The following is a 20,328-nucleotide window of genomic DNA, read 5'->3' on the forward strand; positions in this document are numbered from 1 at the left end:
TGATTACAATCACAATAAGTGATCGACCTGATGAAAGATCGTCTCACTTAGCTTAAAGCGCCTAAGAATTGGCTCATCACGGAAACACCGACATACTAGTTTTAGCGGAAGCAAAGTTCAGGCAAGCTTTAGAGATCGGCAAGCGTTGGTCTTCGGAAAATTTTCTTCGGAATATTATCGCAACAAACATTCAATCATCGAAGCTCTTTTGTTCAGAGACGCGTGGACATATCATCAAAGCTCTTTGCTCCAAAGACACGTGGGCATATTTTTCAAGCTCTTTTGTTCAGAGACGCGTGAACATCTCCATCAAAGCTCTTTGCTCCAGAGATGCGTGGGCATATTATTCAAGCTCTTTGTTCAGAGACGCGTGAACATTTCCATCAAGCTCTTTTGCTCCAGAGACGCGTTGGCATATAATTCAAAAGCTCTTTTGTTCGGAGACGCGTGGACATATCATCAAAGATCTCCTATTTTCAATCTATTTCGCTCAGAGACGCGTGGGCATCCTATTATCAAGCTCTTTGTTTAGAGACGGATGGACACATCATTTAGAAGTTCATATTAAAAAAGAATATAATAAAGAAGCTCTATTGTTCAAAGACGCGTGGACATATTAAAAAAAAGAAGCTCTTTGTTCAGAGGCGCGTGAACATATCCAAAAAAGGGAAGCTCTTTGTTCAGAGACGAGTGAACATCGAAACAGCAAGGTGGCGTTCCCTAAATTGTGGAGAGTTGTCACAAATGACAAGGGAATAAACGTGTCATCAATTGTCTATCCCTAGATCAAATACAATTTATACAACCTAAACAAACCTAATACGAGTATAAGGCAAGCATAGGGGTCGAACCACAGAGAACGGATAAACACCACCAAATGTTATCGACAATTAAGCTAGTCCGAAATATGAGATAAATAAACTAAAGTCTAAATGGATTAAAATTAATATAGCTAGGCACCAAGGGAAATGGGTAGGTGAAGTTGACGCTTGATCATGCAACAACAAAGTAGCAAATCAATGGTAAACTAAACATGCATGAATATCGAAGTAAAGGGTCCAATCTAGCCGCCTTCCGGGGTCAATTGGCTTCTCCTAACATAGCCTCTATGTTTCCACATTAGAACCATATACTAGGAGGTACTATTAAATAACAATCGATAGTAATGAACCTCAACTAAGTCAACTTCCGTTACTTGTTAGCAAAGACTCATCTTTGATCAACTAACAACGTGCACTTGCAAGAAGACCAAAGAATATCAAGCATGCAAAGACTTTAATCACCATTAACATAACCCCAACATTATAAGCATGAACAATTAGTAGCTACACCATCCCCACACCCTTGGCTAGGTGACTACTCACAAATCATATTGAAAACAATATCACTCATCAAATCAATAAGCATCAACATGATTAATAAGCAAAGAAGAAAAATCAAAGCAAATAAGCAAAATAAAAAAAACAAAGGTAAAGAGAAAGAGTAAGAGATTGCTCATTGTAGGCGTCGTTTGAAGTGCGCCTACGTTAAAAGCATGTGGTGAATATGCTTGGCACTCATAGGAAGTAGGAATTGGCATAATACGATTAGGGACAAGGAAAGTAGGGAGCCGCCAACAAGTTTTTCAGTAACTTGTAAACCGTTCACGGATCATAAAAGGCAACCACGAATAAGGGACAACGAAGGAAACAACGATTGACCCGTGAAGGTTACACCCCATTCATAATCCATGAGATTACTAACTCCATATGGTTCGGAACCACGAAAGGAGGATCGGGGATGATGGTACGAAGTGAGTCATGGAGTCACATTCGCCCGTATTGGCCTCTACTCGATTCTTATAGTGAAAAGTATTCCTGTGATCTCAAAGGCATACAAACAATAATTCAATTCGCTCCAAATCATTATTTAACTAAATTGGTTTAATATTAATGCACACATAATTCTAAAATATTGGTGATCACTTCAATTAATAATAAGATTAAAAGGACACTAAACCGGTTATCCAAATTATCTTATTAGGCGTGATTTTCAATTACATATTCCCTTTAAACATGCAATATAGTGATCATAAATATAATAACATTAATATTAAAACCAATTTAATCACAATTCCAACAACATAAAATCGTTAGAAAAATAATAAAAATAAAAGGAGCATGACTCTTACTTTGATTCTGTTTGTTTGCAACTACAAAATAATAAACGAGTTAGTAACTTCAAGGAAATAATAAAACGATGATTAAATTAAATTAAATAAAGTAAAGTTTATTTTGGGGCCAAACCCTCAAACAATTCTACCTTTCACGCGTTGGCTTAAGGATAGAACCACGAGTAAAGTATGGACTCCTTTGAGTACTTGAAGAAGGAATTTTGAAGTAGAAAAAAGGTAGGCTAGTGTTTAGGCTAAAGCATAGAAGAGAGAAAATTAAATCAGAGAATTACTCTGTGCCCCGTACATTAGAAATGAGGGGGTATTTATAGGGAAAATGTGCTGAGGGAGCACACGGAACCCTAAAATGATAAAAAACCTAAAAAAGTATCCCGTGACACGGTCAGACTTTACCGTGACACGGGACAGCTCCACCGTCAGACGGTACACTTTGCCGTGACACGGTACAGATTTGGAGTGACGCGGGAAATTTTCAGAAAACGGGATGAAAAACGTGTCAAGGGTTTACGCGGAAAGGACACGGAATGTCCCGTGTCACGGCAGACCTCCCGTGTCACGGGAAGTCCCACCGTCAGACGAGAAGGATTCCCGTGACACGGTGGCAGTCTGCCGTGGCGTGGGAACTTCAAGTCCGTTTTTCCGTCTAAATTCATTTTTAACCCTAATTTCTTTCGGATTTTTAAGTGATGATTGATAATTTCGGGATTTTTCTGACTTTTATTATTCGGGCTAAAATAAGAAAATAATTAAATAAAAATAAATAAAGAGTTTGGGCCAAAAACAATAAAATAAAAAGGTTTGGACTTAAAATAAGTTGGGCTGAAATTAAAACTATGCTTTTACCAAACATCAAGACTAATCCATGGACCGTTCAAAAGTATGAATTTAATAAATTACGATTTTTTAAGCACTCTCGGGATTAAATACTAAACCCGACCAAGAGTGGCGGTGAAAGGTTATTTATCATCGGGTTTGGTTTTGGGGAGACATTTTTAGGTGTCTATAGAAGCCCCCACTTTGACTGAGTTTGTAGAAACGTCAATTTCGAAAACGATAGTTAAAGTAGCCGATAGGGACGGAGAATGATTTAAGACGTTCTGCGATCCTAAATCACTCTGCATACGCCGATACTTGCAGAAAAATGTTAATTCCACAGATAAAAGAGTAATGGGATAGAATACATATCTGGCACCAGTGTATCGGTGACAAACGAATTTGGCAGCTTCCTAAGCTTGAAGGAATCCACCGAGTGACATTTGTTGAAACGCTTTCCATGCTTGAGGAAAGCCGACTGAAGAGTTTGGTAGTTTTCTAAGCCTGAAGAAAGCTATCGAATAATACTTTCCATGCCTGAGGAAAGTCGACGTATGAATTTGGTGTCATTCTATGCTTGAAGAAATCCACCGATAATGCCTTCCATGCTTGAGGAAAGCCGACAAAGGAATTTGGCGGTTTTCTATGCTTGAAGAAAAATCCACCGATAACGCTTTCCAAGCTTGAGGAAAGCCGACTTGGCGGTTTTCTAATACTTGAAGAAAAATCCACCGATAACGCATTCCAAGCCTGAGGAAAGCCGACTTGGCGGTTTTCTATACTTGAAGAAAAATCCACCGATAACGCTTTTCAAGCCTGAGGAAAGCCGACTGATGAATATGGTGTCATTCTATGCTTGAAGAATTCCACCGATAATGCCTTCCATGTTTGAGGAAAGCCGATTTGGCAGCTTTCTATACTTGAAGAAAAAATCCACCGGATAATACTTTCCATGCTTGAGGAGAGTCGAAAGATGATGAGATTGCAAGTCTCTATGTATCGAGAACCTTGCGTCATGAAATGATGGTGGTCCGCTTGTCCCCGGACGTGGGCTGTAGATGGTCCGCTTGTCCCCGGACGTGGGCTGTAGATAGTCCGCTTGTCCCCGGACGTGGGTTGTAGATAAGACCTGCAAAAATAAATTTGCCAATGGACTCGTATATACTGTGATTGACTTGACCACTAACTTGAACAAGTTTGACTTGATGTGACATGACATGTGTATGACTTGTGAGTGTGTGTGTGTGTGCAGACACAAGCAAACGAAGATGCAAAAGCGAAAATTTTCCGTCAATTTTTGTCATGAGTGGAGGGTACCGACTTTCTCCCGAAAAAAGAAAGATGTGAAAACTGAACTTTTATTTTCAAACTTCCTTCGATGAAAACTTGGAAAAACTTTTTTGAACTTCCCCAAAATAAAATAATGAAAAGGGAGAGAAGTTTTGAACTTTCTCCTTCAGCAAGACGAAATGAATCGTATGGATTGAATTGTTCGTCCTGAAAATAATGTATGCATGATGCATGTTCTTAGGCCACGAGGCTAAGGACAATTACATCATGTGACACGATAGATGAATGAACTTAAGTCATGGAGCTAAGCATCATATATGGTGTAAAGAAGCGATTTTGAACATCACTTAGGTCTGGAAGCTAAGCACGTATAGTGATTACTGCATAATGAACGTTACTTAGGTCAAGGAGCTAAGCACGATTAAAAATCATTGATATATAAATGTTTCTTAGCACATTATGCGAAACAATGAACATTGCTCAGGTCAGGAAGCTAAGCAAGTATGCAATGTTTCTTCTACTGAATGTTGTCTTTAAATATGATGAAGCATGCACAGTGTTGAAACAAGATTTCATGATAAAGGGCTCTTAAAGGGAAGGATGATTGATATGGATATGGATGTGTGAGTGAAGTGTGTGAATGTGATACTAAGGCTGGCTGCAAGGGTTATAGCGATGGAAAGAGATGTGAGAAGAGTTAAAGATGATGACTCGTCAGGCTGGGTAAGCTAATGTGATTTGGGTTCAAGCCCCCAAGTCTAGCTCTAAATGGGTAAGGATAAGCATTGGATATTCTTTGACTCGATCATGCATGGATATGAATATGAATGTGGCCGCACCTCGATGTGAGGTTGCCTACGTATCCGTTAGGAATCAGGTCGAACGTAGCTCTAACCGAACTTTGCACAAGTGTATGTACACCTCAAAGAGGTCTTTCAAGGGTTGTAATGTGGTTAAGTTGATGGTTTAAGGAAGAAAGGGGTAAAAGGCTCAAGACCCGAGAGAATCCCCAAGATATGCAATTGTGTATTTGAAAATTTTGAATTTTGCAAGTTTATTTTCAACATATTTTTTTTGCTTTGAACTTTTTTTTTTCTTTTGAATCAATGTAGGCAATCTCAGATCATGCGATCCATCACTCACTTAGCATTCATATTTCTCAGGCACGGTACTGAGCACTCGATGAGAGACGCAATTTGAGACGTGTTCTTATCAAAGACATTGGAACACTTGCCTTTAGACATTGTTTTATTGTTGCTTTGCTGCTTTGTTTTTTTTTTTTTTTACTTGGTTTTTTAATGTTATACAATTACACATCTTCCAATCCCAGGGTTAAGTGAATGTGGGTTGAAGAAATGAAGGCCAAACGTTAGACGAGGCTCAAAATGGTTGATGAAGAAATGGAATGTGATTGAACGGTTAACAGGGAATGACATGTTTGCAAAGGTGCCTCAAGTCATTGGTGTACCTTGGGTTTAGTTCGGTAATTGAATTTTATTTTATTTTTTTTTTTTTTTTTTTTAAGAATGAATGAATGAATGAAAAATTCTATGATCGAGATGTAAAGGAAAATTGCTCATTTTATTAATGGAAAAGGTGAACGAAACACATGAAACATATAAAAAAAATTCAAAGTGGAAAACCTATGCTAGACATGAATGGGGGAGTGGAGAAGAATGATAAAGAAAGAAATCATGAAATCTTGCACGAAAGATCTGTGTGCCTTGTATTCGTTACTTCTTGCCGCCTGGAGGGACAGGAAGTTTGTTTGCATCCATCAACTCTTGAATGACGTCCTTCAAATTCCAACATTGCTACGTAGTGTGGCCCCTTCCTTGATGGTACTTGCAATAGGCATTGGGATTCCATTTGGCGCTCTTTTCTTTAGGTTTTGGCTCTGGAAATGGCCCAATAGGTGTGATCAAGCCTTGACTGTAAAGGCGATCAAAGGCCGCATCATAAGTCATTCCTAAAGGAGTGTAAGTTATTTTCTTCTTGGGCAATGGAGTATCAAGAGCTAACACTTCATTGAGATCAACTTGGCTTATATTTTTGGTAGTATTTTCGTGCTTAGAAGACGAATAAGAAGGATGGTCGTTCTTCTTGTTTTTCCAAGTGTTATTATTGTTACTACCAGCAGTCTTTATTAGCTCATCCTCGATATTGATGCCGATGTCGTATACAGCTTCGAAAGTGTTTAGTGGAAGAAATTTGAGATGTTCCCTATATTTATGAGTCAGATTTTGAATAAAGAGGCGAACCATCTCTCTTTCTTTGGGAGGATCTACCATGAGTGAAGCTGTTTCCCTCCACCTGTTCAGGTAAGCGGTGAAGCCTTCATTCTCTTTCTGTTTGGGAATGGAGAGTTCACGTTCAGAAGTTTTGGTTTGAATGTTACACTTGTAACGATTCATGAAACTGTCGGTGACATCTTGCCAAGTCGCAATATGCTTGGCATCTAAGGAATAAAACCATTGTTGGCAAGCATGTTCTAAGGAGAGAGGGAACACCGTAGGGAAGAGTGTTACGTCCAATCCCTTAAGAGCCATGGTTGCAGAGAACGCCTTCAAATGGAATATTGGATTGTCAATAGGCTTGAACTTTGGAATATCAGCAGTGGAGAACTTTTCAGGGAGTCTGTCCTTCACATCCAAAGAAATGGGAGGTCGTTCCACATAAGTGAAATCCTCAGAAATCTTACTCATTTGTTCCTTCAGTTTGTCAAGGGTGGAAACAGTGACCTTGTTTTGTTCCATGGTAGTGACCCTAGTGGTAAGGGTTTGCATCATGGAAGACAGTGCCTTGATGGATTTGTTGATGTTCTCAATATCTTCTTTAGTGGCCGTTGTAAGGTGATGAGTAATGGAGATGGCAAATTTCTCTTTGAACGCCTATTAGATCTGAGAGATTATTGCGGTAATGACTCGAACCATATTAATCTATCCCTGTTCCTTGACCAAGTACTGTGAAATAAAAATAATTCACTTAATTGTTTGACTCATTGCTCAAGATAGGAAAGGAAGGAAAAAATAGACATTTGAAAACAGGTGAGAAAACTCCACTCATTTTTTATTATGACGAAAAAAGGGTGCATGAACCTAATATACGATCATAAACGACCTGGTGCACGACTCGAGTCGGAACATAAAGAGAGTGTATGGACTATACTTGACTCGTGAGTGACTAAGTGATGTTATAAGACTCGTGGTATGATCGTACGGCTAGACATGTGAACAATAACCAAAATGACTGACGCGAGGACCAAATTAACACGGAAGACTTGACTGACGCTTTCTTTTTTTTTTTTTTTTTGGAAAATCCACCGTGTAACGGTGGAAATTGCCACGACACGGTGAACTTTCCCGTGCCACAGTACGGCACACCGTCAGACGGTGCCTTGTACCGTGACACGGCAATTTTTATTTTTATTTATTTTTTTTTTTTTGGAAAATCCACCGTGTCACGGTGGAAATTGCCGTGCTACGGTGAACATTCCCGTGCCACAGTACGGCACACCGTCAGACGGTGCCGTGACACGGCAATTTTTTTTATTTTATTTTTTTTTTTTGGAAAATCCACCGTGTAACTCTAAATCTGACGGTGTCACGGCACCGTCTGACGGTGTGCCGTACCGTGGCACGGGAATGTTCACCGTGGCACGGCAATTTCCACCGTGACACGGTGGATTTTCCAAAAAAAATAAATAAATAAAAAAATTGCCGTGAAACGGCACCGTCTGACGGTGTGCCGTACCGTGGCACGGGAATGTTTACCGTGGCACGGCAATTTCCACCGTGACACGGTGGATTTTCCAAAGGATGGTTTGAAGATGAATAAATACTTCCCAGCATATTTATGTATTACTCATTTTATTAATTGAAGATGAAGGTCTACAAAGGATTGAACAAGCTCCTTCTTCAAAATCCAAGTTCATCAATGAAGAAAACCACACTTTCTCTCTCTACCAATGAAGACTAATCCTAACCTAAACCTGATTAGAGAGTAGAATAGATAGTTGTTGAATGTTCTTCTAATTACCCCCAAAATGGGTATATATACTAAGCTAGGAAAAATAGAAAAAGAAAATAAAATAAAATAGATTAAAAAGGAAAAGTAAAAATAAGAAACTAAAATAAAAATAAAAATAAAAGAAAGAAAATAAGAAAAGGGAAAAGAAAAAACAAAGAAATAAAAATAAAAGAAAAAGAAAAATGAAATAAAATAAACCCACCATTCCCCACCAAAAACAATCAGCCCCTCTTTCCTCTGTTCTTCGAAATTGGCTGCTTCAATTAACATCATCACCATTCATCAAAATCCATCATCACCGCACATCATCATCACAAATCAAAGATCAACGGCCATCACCAAGCTTCAAACGTTCGATCCTCATTAAAAATCACGTGCGAGGCTCATGAAGTGGTTCGGTCGAACCATGGGTTGGTGCGGCCGAACTACGGGGTTGGTTCGGTCTAACCATGGGTGTTCGACCACACCTATTCAATTTGGACAACTTCAAAAGTCTCTAACTCGTACTTCGACCGAACCCTCAACGGTTTGCTCGAACCTTGAGAATTTGCTAATTGCTCTGATTTTTGGCCGCTGCTTGGTTGCTTAATTGTTACTGGTTTAGGTGCGTGAGAATGGTGGTTCTGTGGTTGATTGAGGTGGCGAAGGAGCAGGAGATAATTGGGGTGTTGGTGGTTGCAATTGCGAAATCGGTTGAGTAATTGTGGTGGACTGGTGGCAGCAGGGGGTTCTGGTTGTTGGGTGTGCAGGGTTGCTGTGGTTGTGTATTGAGTTGCAGCGTTGGTGGTTGTGGGGTTGCGCGTTGGTGGTCAGATGCATGGGAGCTGGAGGTGGGGGAGAAATCGTTGCTGCTGATTTTTAATGGTGGTGAGATGGAGGTCGCAGGTGGCGCTGCTGTGCGGTTGGTGGTGCTGGTGTGTGTGGTGTTTGCGGGGTAGCAGGCTGGAGGTATGGTTGTTGTTGGTTTGTGGGAACGGTGGGCTGCTGTGTGCGTGAGGGAGTAGGGGAGTGAGATGCTATTGCTTGGGGTGGTGTAGGATAGTGAAGGGTGTGGTGATGGTTAAGATTGGGCAGCAACTTTAGGGCTTGGAAGCTTCTTGGATTGACACCTTTGACTCGAGCCTCCGACCTCTGAGCACGATCCTATACAACCAAATAAAAACAAGGGAGAATCGGGACAAAGATAAAATAAAATAAAATGAAAATAAACAAAGGACGAAATAAAACAAAACCACGACAAATAAAATAAAATAAATAAAATAGAAATAAATAAAATAAAATAGAAAATAAGAGACATAAAACTAAACTAAAAATAATTAAAACTACGCAAGCAAATAAAATAAAATAGAATACAAAAATAGACTAAAACTAATAAAATAAAGAAAATAAACTAAAATGCTCCAAAATTACCAAAATAACTTGAAACTTTATTAAAGAGAAAACAAAAGAATAAAAGGAAAATAAGGGAAAATAGGATAAAATAAACATGAAAATGACTCTAAAACTACTCCCTAAGAGTGACATGAATGTCACTCATCAACAAACAACTGAGGATTGTTTCAAGAGAAGCAATCTTCGATGATATTCCCTTGGACGTGGAATATTATCAAGGCGGAGGAGGGTCGTTTCAGGCGAGGCAATCTTCTATATTGGAAGCAGTTACGGGCGTAGCGGTTTTCAAGCGGGATGGCATTCTCTAGCTTACAAGAGGTCATCAAAACAGTAAAGCGACTGCAAATCAGTTACTTTCAGAGACTTGTGCTCGACGGTGCAAGATACGCGTTTCTTAACTCTTTTATCTGTTGACAAATGCTAGTTTGCAGGTATCGGCGTTACAAGAGTGATTTAGGATCGCAGAACGTTCAGAATCATTCTCCGTCCCTATCGATACTTTGACTTTTGTTTTCGAAACTCGCGTTTCTCCAAACTCAGTCAATGTGGGGGCTTCTGTAGACACCCATTTGTGTCTCCCCAAAACCAAACCCAGTGATGAGTACCTTTCATATCGAATCATAATCGAATGAAGTGAAAGTGTGGAAAGTCTAGGGTTGCGGATAGTTTTAATTTCTTTTCCCTTCTCTCTGTTTTTGAAAACTTATTTTAAGAAAACAGTCAATCCTGTTTGGTTGGTCCATGATATGGGTCCAATAGTAGTGTATTTGGAGAGGGCTTGACAAGAGCTTTCCAACGATATATTATAAGCCCAATTCCGATGAATATTGAGGAAGTTATGGCCAATTTACTGAACTGGGCCCGGTTTGAGCCTTATATGCGGCCCAATGATCTAAGGGAGGGCCTAATATGATTTATCATTCCTAATGCAATTAGGAATGGTTTTAGTCTTCTAGATTCTTCTAGAAGGTTCTTATCATTCCTAATTCAATTAACATTGATAAATTGACTTTTGTTGACTTTTCAGAGTTTTAATTAAAATCAAAGACATTTTTGAGGAAAAAATACGATTTTATCTTCCTGTACGGTAATTTTTATCTGATTTTAGAAAACGCGTCAAAAACAGGATTAGTGCCAAACGCCAGGCATTGGCACCTGGCGATAAGCCTGGCGCTAGCATTGGCGCCTGGCGCTAGTGTTGGCGCCAGTTCTGTTTTTTGTGCGCCAATGCTCTATTTTTGTAATTTTATCTTTTTGGCTGATTTCTCTATAAATAATTTATTAAAAACTCCGTTTTCATTCATCAATAACCAGTTTTCAATTATAATCACCTACAACTAGTTTTCATTCGCAATCATCAATTCTCTCATTCTCTTTAATCATTCTTTTTTTTTTTTGACCCACTCTTTAATCATTCTAATCCATCTTTCTTTCTCTCTTTTTCTAAACTTGCTTTTACATACAAAAATTCCGCATTCATTAGATCTATAAACATCTAGCCATATTCGAAGTTGCCTTCGCCCTAGACGTGAAAGGTTTAATTTCTGAGGGTTTGGTCCCAAATCTCTATTTCAATTATTTTATTTAATTGTTTGTTTATTATTTTCCTTTTAAGTTTCTAACGTGTGTATTTTGTTATTAGAAAGAGGTACGAGGCATCAAAGTAAGTGCTTTAATGGTTTTATTGATGTTATGATGTAGAGATCATGTTTAGATTGTTATTATGATATTCCTAGTACTATGTCTAGGGTAATTTTAATATCAAATATGATTGTTATGATGCCTTTTATTTTCTTCCTAATATTTATGATTGTTAGTATCATGTTAGGGGTAAAGATTTGATTTTTATTGCTTAGTGACATTCTAGGATTTGTTATTAATCTTGTTAGTATCATGCCTATGATCTTGCTATTATTATTATGCTTTAATGTTAACATGAACATGATTATGATTATAATTGTTATAATTTATGATGATTATTATTTTGATGATTATTATTTTATTTATGACGATTATTATTATGATTATGAACATTATGATTATAATTTTATTATTATGATTATATTTATTATTATTATGTTGTTTGATGATATTTATTGTTATTGCTTGATCACGCCTTTTATGCATGTTTAAGGGAATTTTATACTTGTAATCACGCTAATAAGATATTTAATAATCTTGTTAGGTTAATTGTGATTATAATTCAAGTGATCGCCAATAATAGTTTATTTGTGCATTATATTCAACCAACATAGATAAACAGGTTTAGGGTTAATCCTATTGATTGCATGTTAATCAAAAAGCGCACATGAATACGATCAGAATAAAGTAGAGGCCTATTATTAGGGAAGATTCAATTTCTTTTAGGTTGGATTTGTACCTTCATCCCCGAACCCATATTTGATTCTAGACCTTATGGAGTTGACGATCTCTTGGATCGTTAAGGGGTGTAACCTTCACCCTCTGAACGGTTTACAAGTTCCTAAAACTTGTTGGCGACTCTTTTGCTTTATCTTCTTCCCTTTTGGACGCCACGGTACTTTAGTGTATGATCACAGTGGGGTTCAAGCTAGGGGTTAATGCTTGAAATTTATTCCCTACAGTAACTAGCGTAACTTAATGCCAGTTATAAATAGTATGCTTTATAAATAGTATGCGTAAGGGTAAGCCAGTTACGAATAGTACATTATTTGTAACTAACATTAGTCAGTTACAAAAAAAATTTACTAGTTGTAACAGTGGCTTTCGCAACTAACAATGCCAGTTATAAAAAGTTAATTTCGCCAGTTACAAATAGCACATTTTTTACTAGTCGATATTGCTATTATTATAGTTTAATATGATTTTTTTAATTATGATTATTATGGTTGTTATCATGATTATGATTGTTATTATAATAATTATTTATGATGATTATTATGTTGCTTGATTATATTATTATTGCTTGATCACACCTTTTATGCATGATTAAAGGAAATTGGTACTTGTAATCACGCTTAATAAGAAAATTAATAATATTGTTTAGGGTTAATTTGATTATAGTTCAAGTGATCGCCAATAATAGATTTATTTGTGCATTAATATTCAACCAACATAGTTAAACAGGTTTAGGGATAAGCCTGTTGATTGCATGTTAGTCAGAAAGCGTACATGAATACGAGAAGAATAAAGTAGAGGCCTATTATTAGGGCAGGTTCAATCTCTTTTAGGTTGGATTTGTACCCTCATCCCCGAACTTCCAGTCATGGTTCCTGACCAATTGGAGTTGACAATCTCCTAGATCGTTAAGGGGTTTAACCTTCACCCTGTGAACGGTTTACAAGTTCCTAAAACTTGTTGGGGACTCTTTTGCTCTAGCTTCCTTCCCTTTGGACGCCTCCGTACTTTAGTGTATGATCAAAGTGGGGTTCAAGTTTGGGGTAATGGTTGAAATATTCCCTAAAGTTTTTGGCGACTTCACTTGGGAGGATTTTTATTTTAATTCCGAAAATTTATTTTGGCAATGATTTAGAATGAGTGGATGAGACTCGAAAAGTTCTAAGTATTTCATGCGCATAATTTTGATTAACATTATTGTCATATGCATAAAAAATATCTCATTGGAAAAAACCCTTCGTAATGATTTAAAATATAGGATTTTTACATGTAGGAAATTTGAGGAATATCTTTCACAACTAGGATCGAAATAATGTTGCAAAAGAACTGGAAATTTTATCGAACACGGAAAATATAGGATTTATCGAACCAGTTTTTAGCACTGTTTGCTCGATTCTACTTCCTGATTGAGTTTTTCTCACTTTTTTGAAACCCGTATGTGTTCTACATATGGACATAACCCTGTGGGAATCAATTCTCCATCTACCTGATTGAACGCTCTATGCAAAAAAGGGTACATCCGAGAATGTTGAATTCACCAAACCATGGAAGCGAGTTTTTAACTCATGGTGTCCCATCCACTAGCACCAACCCTTCAAAAGGTATGGCTTCCGCGTGGTGCATCCGGACAATTAACCATGGAGCCTCTTTGACTAACCCATATCCCGAACTTTAGAGAACTAGAGCCATGGTTATGCTGCAAACTCATTGCATCATATTGTGCCTACTTGACTAATTGTGCATTATTTGTTGTGCATACTCTATGTGTTTTTCCTAACCATTTGTTTGACTTGTGTTTAAGAATAAAATAAACTGATTAATGACTAAAAGGAATTCGTCTAATTAATTAATTAATTAATTAATTTGAGTAATTATACTCTAATAATTTAATCAGAATTGACTTAGTACGACTTTAGGCATGTCCCGTAGAGTTAAAATACTGAAAGCAGTCCCAGATTAACGCTCCAGTAATGGTGCCAGGATTTGGGCAGTAGCGCCACATTATGCTATGCAACGCCTGGCGACAACTCTGTCGTCAGGCGCTACACTGCAGAGTGCGGCGACAGTCTTGTTGCTTTGGCGACAGTTCAACATTTTGCTCGAGTCGTCACGACGTGTCTAATTAAAAAGTTTGCTAATCAATTCGATTATTTTGTTAATAACAATACCTTTTTTTAAGTCCTTAATTGAGTCTAGGCACTAAGTCCCATGGTCTTACACAAGAGTCAAAGCATGTCACTTGCACTCACAAATAAAGCACACATTAATGTTTATATACACTTTGACCCACTAGTGGAAAAAAATCTTATTTGTAACAAGCTATTCGTAACGGGCATATGATTTTCTGCTACAATTACATTATTTGTAACGGGCAAATTCAATGTCCGTTACGAATAGCTAACTAGCCGTAACTAACAAGTCTTGCCCGTTACGAATAACCATGTAGTCGTAACCAACAAGTCATGCCCGTTACGAATAACCAACTAGTCGTAGCCAATAAATTTTGCTCGTTACGAATAACCAACTAGTCGTAACCAAGCAGCCTTGCCCGTTACGAATAGGTTTCAAAGTAAACCCCAACTTTTAATTTCCCCTTTCTCACTATCTCTCTCAAAATATTATTTCTCCTTTCTCTCTCCAATGTTGAAGTAGCTCGGTCGTCTCAAATCCCTCAACTCCATTGAAGCAGCTTGGTTATCAGCTCAAGCTCCATTTTTTCTCTCTCTATTGAGAATCGAGGATGTCAGGCTTATCGTTGCAGTGCGGAGATTGTGGAGCTCTTCTAAAATCCGTAGAAGAAGCTCAACAACATGCGGAGCGCACTTCTCACTCCAATTTCTCTAAATCTACTCAGCCTGTTCTTAATCTCGTCTGCTCTTCCTGCGGCAAACCCTGCCGCTCCAAAACTGTAATCTCCTCTCTCTTTTCCATTGTTCATATTCAATTTGAAATTAGGGTTTTTTGATTTGTTAAATTTGATTTATCAGGGGTTTGATTTCAATGTAAACCCTAACTTTTGATTTCCCCTTCTTCTTGTTCCCCTTCTTAGGGTTTTCGATTTTTGGAGCTCAGATTTTCTTCAAGTTTTTCCACCATGGGAAGAAGTAAGATCTTCATTTAGGGCATGCCTGGAATTCTAGAAATAATGAAGGGGCTAACATCTAAGGGGTAGATTCTACTTGAGCATTGATTTAGAGAGTAATAATTCATTTTTTGAGGTTTGGCAACAATCCTATGGTAAAGACCACCAATTCATGGCAATCGGCGGCAACCACCATGTTGTTGATAAACTTGAGACCACCACGAGCATCATCTCACTTGAAGGATCAAAAGCCCTAACCATTTGTTCAACAATCTCTTCAACTAGTGGGTCCGATTCAAGATACTTGTTCGTAATTCGGCGGAATTGATGAGCGATGGCGGCTAGCAGCTTCCACTAGGCGGCTATAATGGCGGCAACAACTTCAATTGGGTGGAGGGATATGAATGTGAAGGAGAGAGTACATAGTAGGGGAAAAGAAGATGCAGTATAGAAGAGGAATTGTTACGGGGGAAATTGTTATGCTAGGGGGGAGGTGGGTAATTATTCACCCCATTTTTAGGGAAATAGATTACCCCACTGATAAATTATCCTAGATCAAAACTTTAAAAAAATCCAGAATTATTACTCATGTAATTTTTCCCCTCCCATTACACCCATTCCAGGCAGCCCCTATGCGTTATTTTTTCTAGATTAGTGTTTCGATTGTACTGTCAGTTGTCAATTTTGTTTTTGTATGTTCAATCGATTTTGTGAATTCAGTTTCTTCGTCGAATTGGGGTTAATAGTCTAATTTCGCTATTTTTTCTGCTAGTTTTTGCTTGAGTTTTTATGTTGATATGATCATTTTGAGTGATTATTTGCTATGAAGTATGTAACTTTTCCTATTTTTGTTTCGATTCGATCAATTTCTTTTTTTGTTAGGGCACAGTCGAACAAGTTATGGATGCAATGCAGGCGCCAATCGTGTTCAACAAGTGCGAGGTTCATGGTGATATAAAGAAGATTCCAGAAGGTGTTCTTGAATCAATTCGAGAGAATAAGGTTTGTATCAAAGGGGTTGATTACACCTGTTGGTGGTGGGGTTAGTTCGTTGAATGTTCATCTGAGAAAGGAGCTTGATCTTTACGCTTCATTAGTTCACTATTTTAATGTCAAAGGTATTCAAACTAGACATGATAATGTTGATATTGTTGTTATTAAAGAGAATTCTGAAGGAGAGTATGCTGGTTTAGAGCATGAGGTTGTTCGTGGTGTTGTTGAGAGTCTCAAGGTAAAAATGGATTATTTTTGTTTAATTACTGTTCTTATTATTATTTTAATTTAATGTGTGGACTTATTGTTAGTTTGTTAGATTAATATTCTTTTATGCATAATTTTATGATAAGTGTATTATAATGCTTTTTACTTTTACATAGATTGATAATTTACAATTCTGTAGTGACTAATGGTATCTTGGAAATGATATGTATGCCCATCAGTGATTTATGGTCTGACTTTTGACTATTTTGAAGGTATGCTATGGATATATAGATGCTAATATGTCTATTAGGAGGAAGAAGGATCGTATTCTTTTTATTACTTTTTATTTAGGGATATTAGACCAAATTTCTTTTGTTTTCTTTATTATCTTTGTAACATTTCTTTGTCCTATCGTGGCTTTGAGGTTCTGAAACTAGTTTCCGTTTTGTTGGTAAACCAACTACATGGTTCAATGATAACCATCTTGTGTCGTCAGTGTAAGTTAGCTAGTATGTACTATCAACCATAGAAACCCCCCTGCCCCGAATTCATACTGTATTTTTTGAAATAAATCTTCCAACTAAAAGCACTTGAAATCTAATAGGTGTTCACTGTTAAATGATGGGAGTGTCGGACGGTTAATGTGGTTTTCTTCTGGTATTCGTTGCAAATCTCCTTGTTCTAGTCCATCATTGGAGCTGTCCTACCCTCAAGCTTACCTTAATACTTCTACAGTGTCATTAATTGAGCCATCTCTGTATAGTTATTGCTTTTATCTTATTGTCTAAAAGATTAAAGCTAATTCTATTGTACTAGGTGATAACAAAGTTTTGCTCTGAACACGTTGCAAAGTACACATTTGAATATGCTTACTTGAACAACAAAAAGAAAGTGATTGTTGTGCATAAAGCCAACATCATGAAACTTGCAGACGGGCTTTTCTAGAATCTTGCCGGGAGATTGCAGCACAGTACCCTACCATTGAGTATATTGAGATCATTACGGACAACTGCTGCATGCAGCTTGTGTCAAAGCCTGAGCAATTTGATGTGATGGTGTATATCCTAATTCCTATTTCTTCTCTTCCTCATGACTATATCCTTTAATATCATGTAATATACTCTGACTACTCATATAGTCATATTCTCATATGCTTTTGTGAAAATAGATAGTGGCAATGTGATAATACATTTTCTGATGAGGTCTGTTGTGTTTTACATTTGACAGGTTACGCCAAACTTATATGGTAATCTTGTGTCTAATGTTGCTGCTGGTATTGCTGGAGGAAGTGGGGTCATGCCAGGAGGTATTGTCCTTTAACCTTTGCATTAAATTTGCGTGTCATAAGAACTCTTAAATTTATATTGGTCTGTGCCATATCCGAAGTATATGCTTTTGGTCCTGTTTCTCTTTTTTTGAAAAATTGGTGCGATGATTCAATATTACAATTTTATTTTACCCTGAGTCTTTTGCAATGGGTTGTTTATTTGACCTTCATAATTAGATTACTTACTTATTAGATCTTAAGTTTTATAAGTCAATGAGGGGTGAGGTGGTGGAGGGGAATGTTAAAGTGGATTATATCCCGTCTTGTGGTCGCGATGGTGGATCGTTGGACTTATTAGATGTTCGTTTAAGGTGGTTCCATCCTGAAACCAATTGGAAACTGTGGGAACGTCAAAGTTACACTCTAGCCGTTTAAAGTAAATGAACCTTTTTGATATGGGACTATTCATAAGCCATTAGCTCATTACTCACCTGTAAACTTGTTAAGTTGAGCAAATTGGACAGCTAATGACATCCTATTGGGGTTGAGTATCCGATAGATATTAAGTTCTTGCCTAGTTGCTTGATTGACAACCTTGAAGAAGTGCATTAGGTTCTAATACCTTTAATTGGTTTCCATTTGTTTCTCCAGGAACCAGTTTCTGTATCTCTTTCGGCCCTCAATCTTGCCATACAATTTCATGGTTGGATATAATTCTTTATTCTTGTTTATTACAAGTTGCCTTTGACAGATAAGCGGAAGACATATTATGAATATTCTGGATTGTGGCATGGTGTCTTGACAATGAATTGTTGGTTCTGGGATGCAATTTTCCACAGTCGGTCAGTACTCATCCTTTTGTATTTTTCTTTGTAATTCATTCATCAAATTTATGCATCTCCAGTAGCTTTAAGATATCCCTGAGTTCTGCATCCTAAGCTATGTATGTTTTTTATAGCTTCTAAATAATTTTATGTTGGCATCTTGGCAAAAAAGTGCAATTCAAGATTGATTTTTTCACTCAGACGGTTCTCACACAAGGGAAAAGATATAGGCTAGAACGAACAAGGCTTTTATTTAGTTATTTATTTTAATTATATATTTTATACTTATAAAATTGTTATATTGAAAGCTTAAAATTGGTAAATCTCTCTTTCATTTTTTTTTTAATCTATTTAGTTTGTTGACTCTATGCTGGTAGGAATAGATGAATCTGTGATGTACCCTTTCTTACGGTGACAAGTAAACTAGCTAGACTTGAGAAATATTTGGGACCTTGATCATTACTAGTGGGCTCATTGTTGAAGCACATGAGCACCTAGTTTATGTATCAGGAGGTTGAAATCGAAACAATGTTGAATAAAAATTAGTTCTGTTAGTGGGTGGGATTGAAGGTTGATGCTCTTTATAGATGTCATGAAGTTGTTGCTCAGTTACTTTTAATATATACACGTATAATGTATGGTAGTAAGGCTTTGATTAATTGATAAGAGTGTATAATGTTGTTTTGTTCCTTATTGCCAAAGTTGGAACATTGACACTCTTTTGTAAATTGAGTATACACTAGAGTTTTATATGGATTATAAAAGATGATATACTTGTGAAGGTGATGAGAATATTTATCAAGATGCCTTCTTTAGTTCTTTACATGGGCCGTGACCAGATAATTTTTATGTGGTGTTATGTAGAAGTCTTTCTCTACTAGTGTGTTTTGTTTATAGTTTCAGTTTATCCGGACTATTGGATTAATATTGTTTTGGTTTCAGGTCTTGAAGTACACAGAAGGCTTGTGCTGGGTCATGCATTATTATTATGGAGTCTGCTCATGGGAGTGGTGAGTTAGTTTGACCACCATCTTCCTCTGTCATGCATAATCTTCCTGGTTCGACCTTAGGGAATATCAATACTAGTATGAGTCCAAGAGACCGGTCAATAGAGTTGCAGGGGATATGTTATCTGCAAGTGATGCAGATGAAAAACAAGGTGAGGAAGAGAATGCTGACAAGAGAATGGAGATGCAACTGTTCTAATGATGTCAGATGGAATTTGCTGAGAATTTTAACAGGAAGTCATAAGTGTATATAGGAGAGTATAAAAACCAAGTAGTAGTACAGTGTGTAATACATGATTTGTCTAGCATTTACATGATATTTTACTGCAAATGCAGGTGTTATTAGTATTGTTTTTTTGTCAAGGAATAATTAGTCTTTTAGAATGTAATAATTTGGGTGGTAAATGGAAAGAAGAATAGGGGTATTTGTAACTAGCACCTGAAATGCTAGTTACAAATGCCCCTAATTTTTTGTCTTATTCAGAGATTATTCGTAACGGACATTGTAATTGCCCGTTATGAATAAGTAGTTATTCGTATTGGGCACCTGAAACGCCCGTTACGAATAAGTAGTTATTCGTAACGGGCACCTGAAACGCCCGTTACGAATAACTACTTTTTTGTAATGGCCTGTAAGTCCCCGTTACGAATAAGTAGTTATTCGTAACGGACGGTGCCCATTACGAATAATAATGGCCATCCGTAACGGCAGAATACGTAACGGACGCTGCCCGTTACGGATGGGCCCTTTTTGCCCGTTACGGATAACCTTTTTTCTACTAGTGACCATGTCTAAGAGATTCTTGTATGCGCGTGATTTCCGTCATGTTTTTAGGGGGTAAGTCGGATATTAATCCTCCAATTAAACCACTTGT

The 20,328-nt window shown here is 37.4% G+C and overlaps 2 long non-coding RNA genes across 2 annotated transcripts; both read left to right on the top strand.

Moving 5' to 3' along the window:
• The first annotated feature begins 15,712 nt into the window (after positions 1-15,712).
• Positions 15,713-17,648, top strand: LOC145582379 (uncharacterized). The gene is made up of 3 exons (XR_014099872.1): positions 15,713-16,172; positions 16,319-16,386; positions 17,583-17,648. It is a non-coding gene; the product is annotated as an uncharacterized LOC145582379 (long non-coding RNA).
• A 216-nt stretch (positions 17,649-17,864) lies between these two features.
• LOC145582313 (uncharacterized) lies at positions 17,865-19,932 on the top strand. Its single transcript, XR_014099860.1, has 2 exons — positions 17,865-18,464; positions 19,389-19,932. It is a non-coding gene; the product is annotated as an uncharacterized LOC145582313 (long non-coding RNA).
• Positions 19,933-20,328: the final 396 nt, after the last annotated feature.

This window comes from Chenopodium album, chromosome 1, assembly GCF_948465745.1.
Source record: "Chenopodium album chromosome 1, dcCheAlbu1.1, whole genome shotgun sequence".
In the NCBI taxonomy this organism is placed as follows: Eukaryota; Viridiplantae; Streptophyta; class Magnoliopsida; order Caryophyllales; family Amaranthaceae; genus Chenopodium; species Chenopodium album.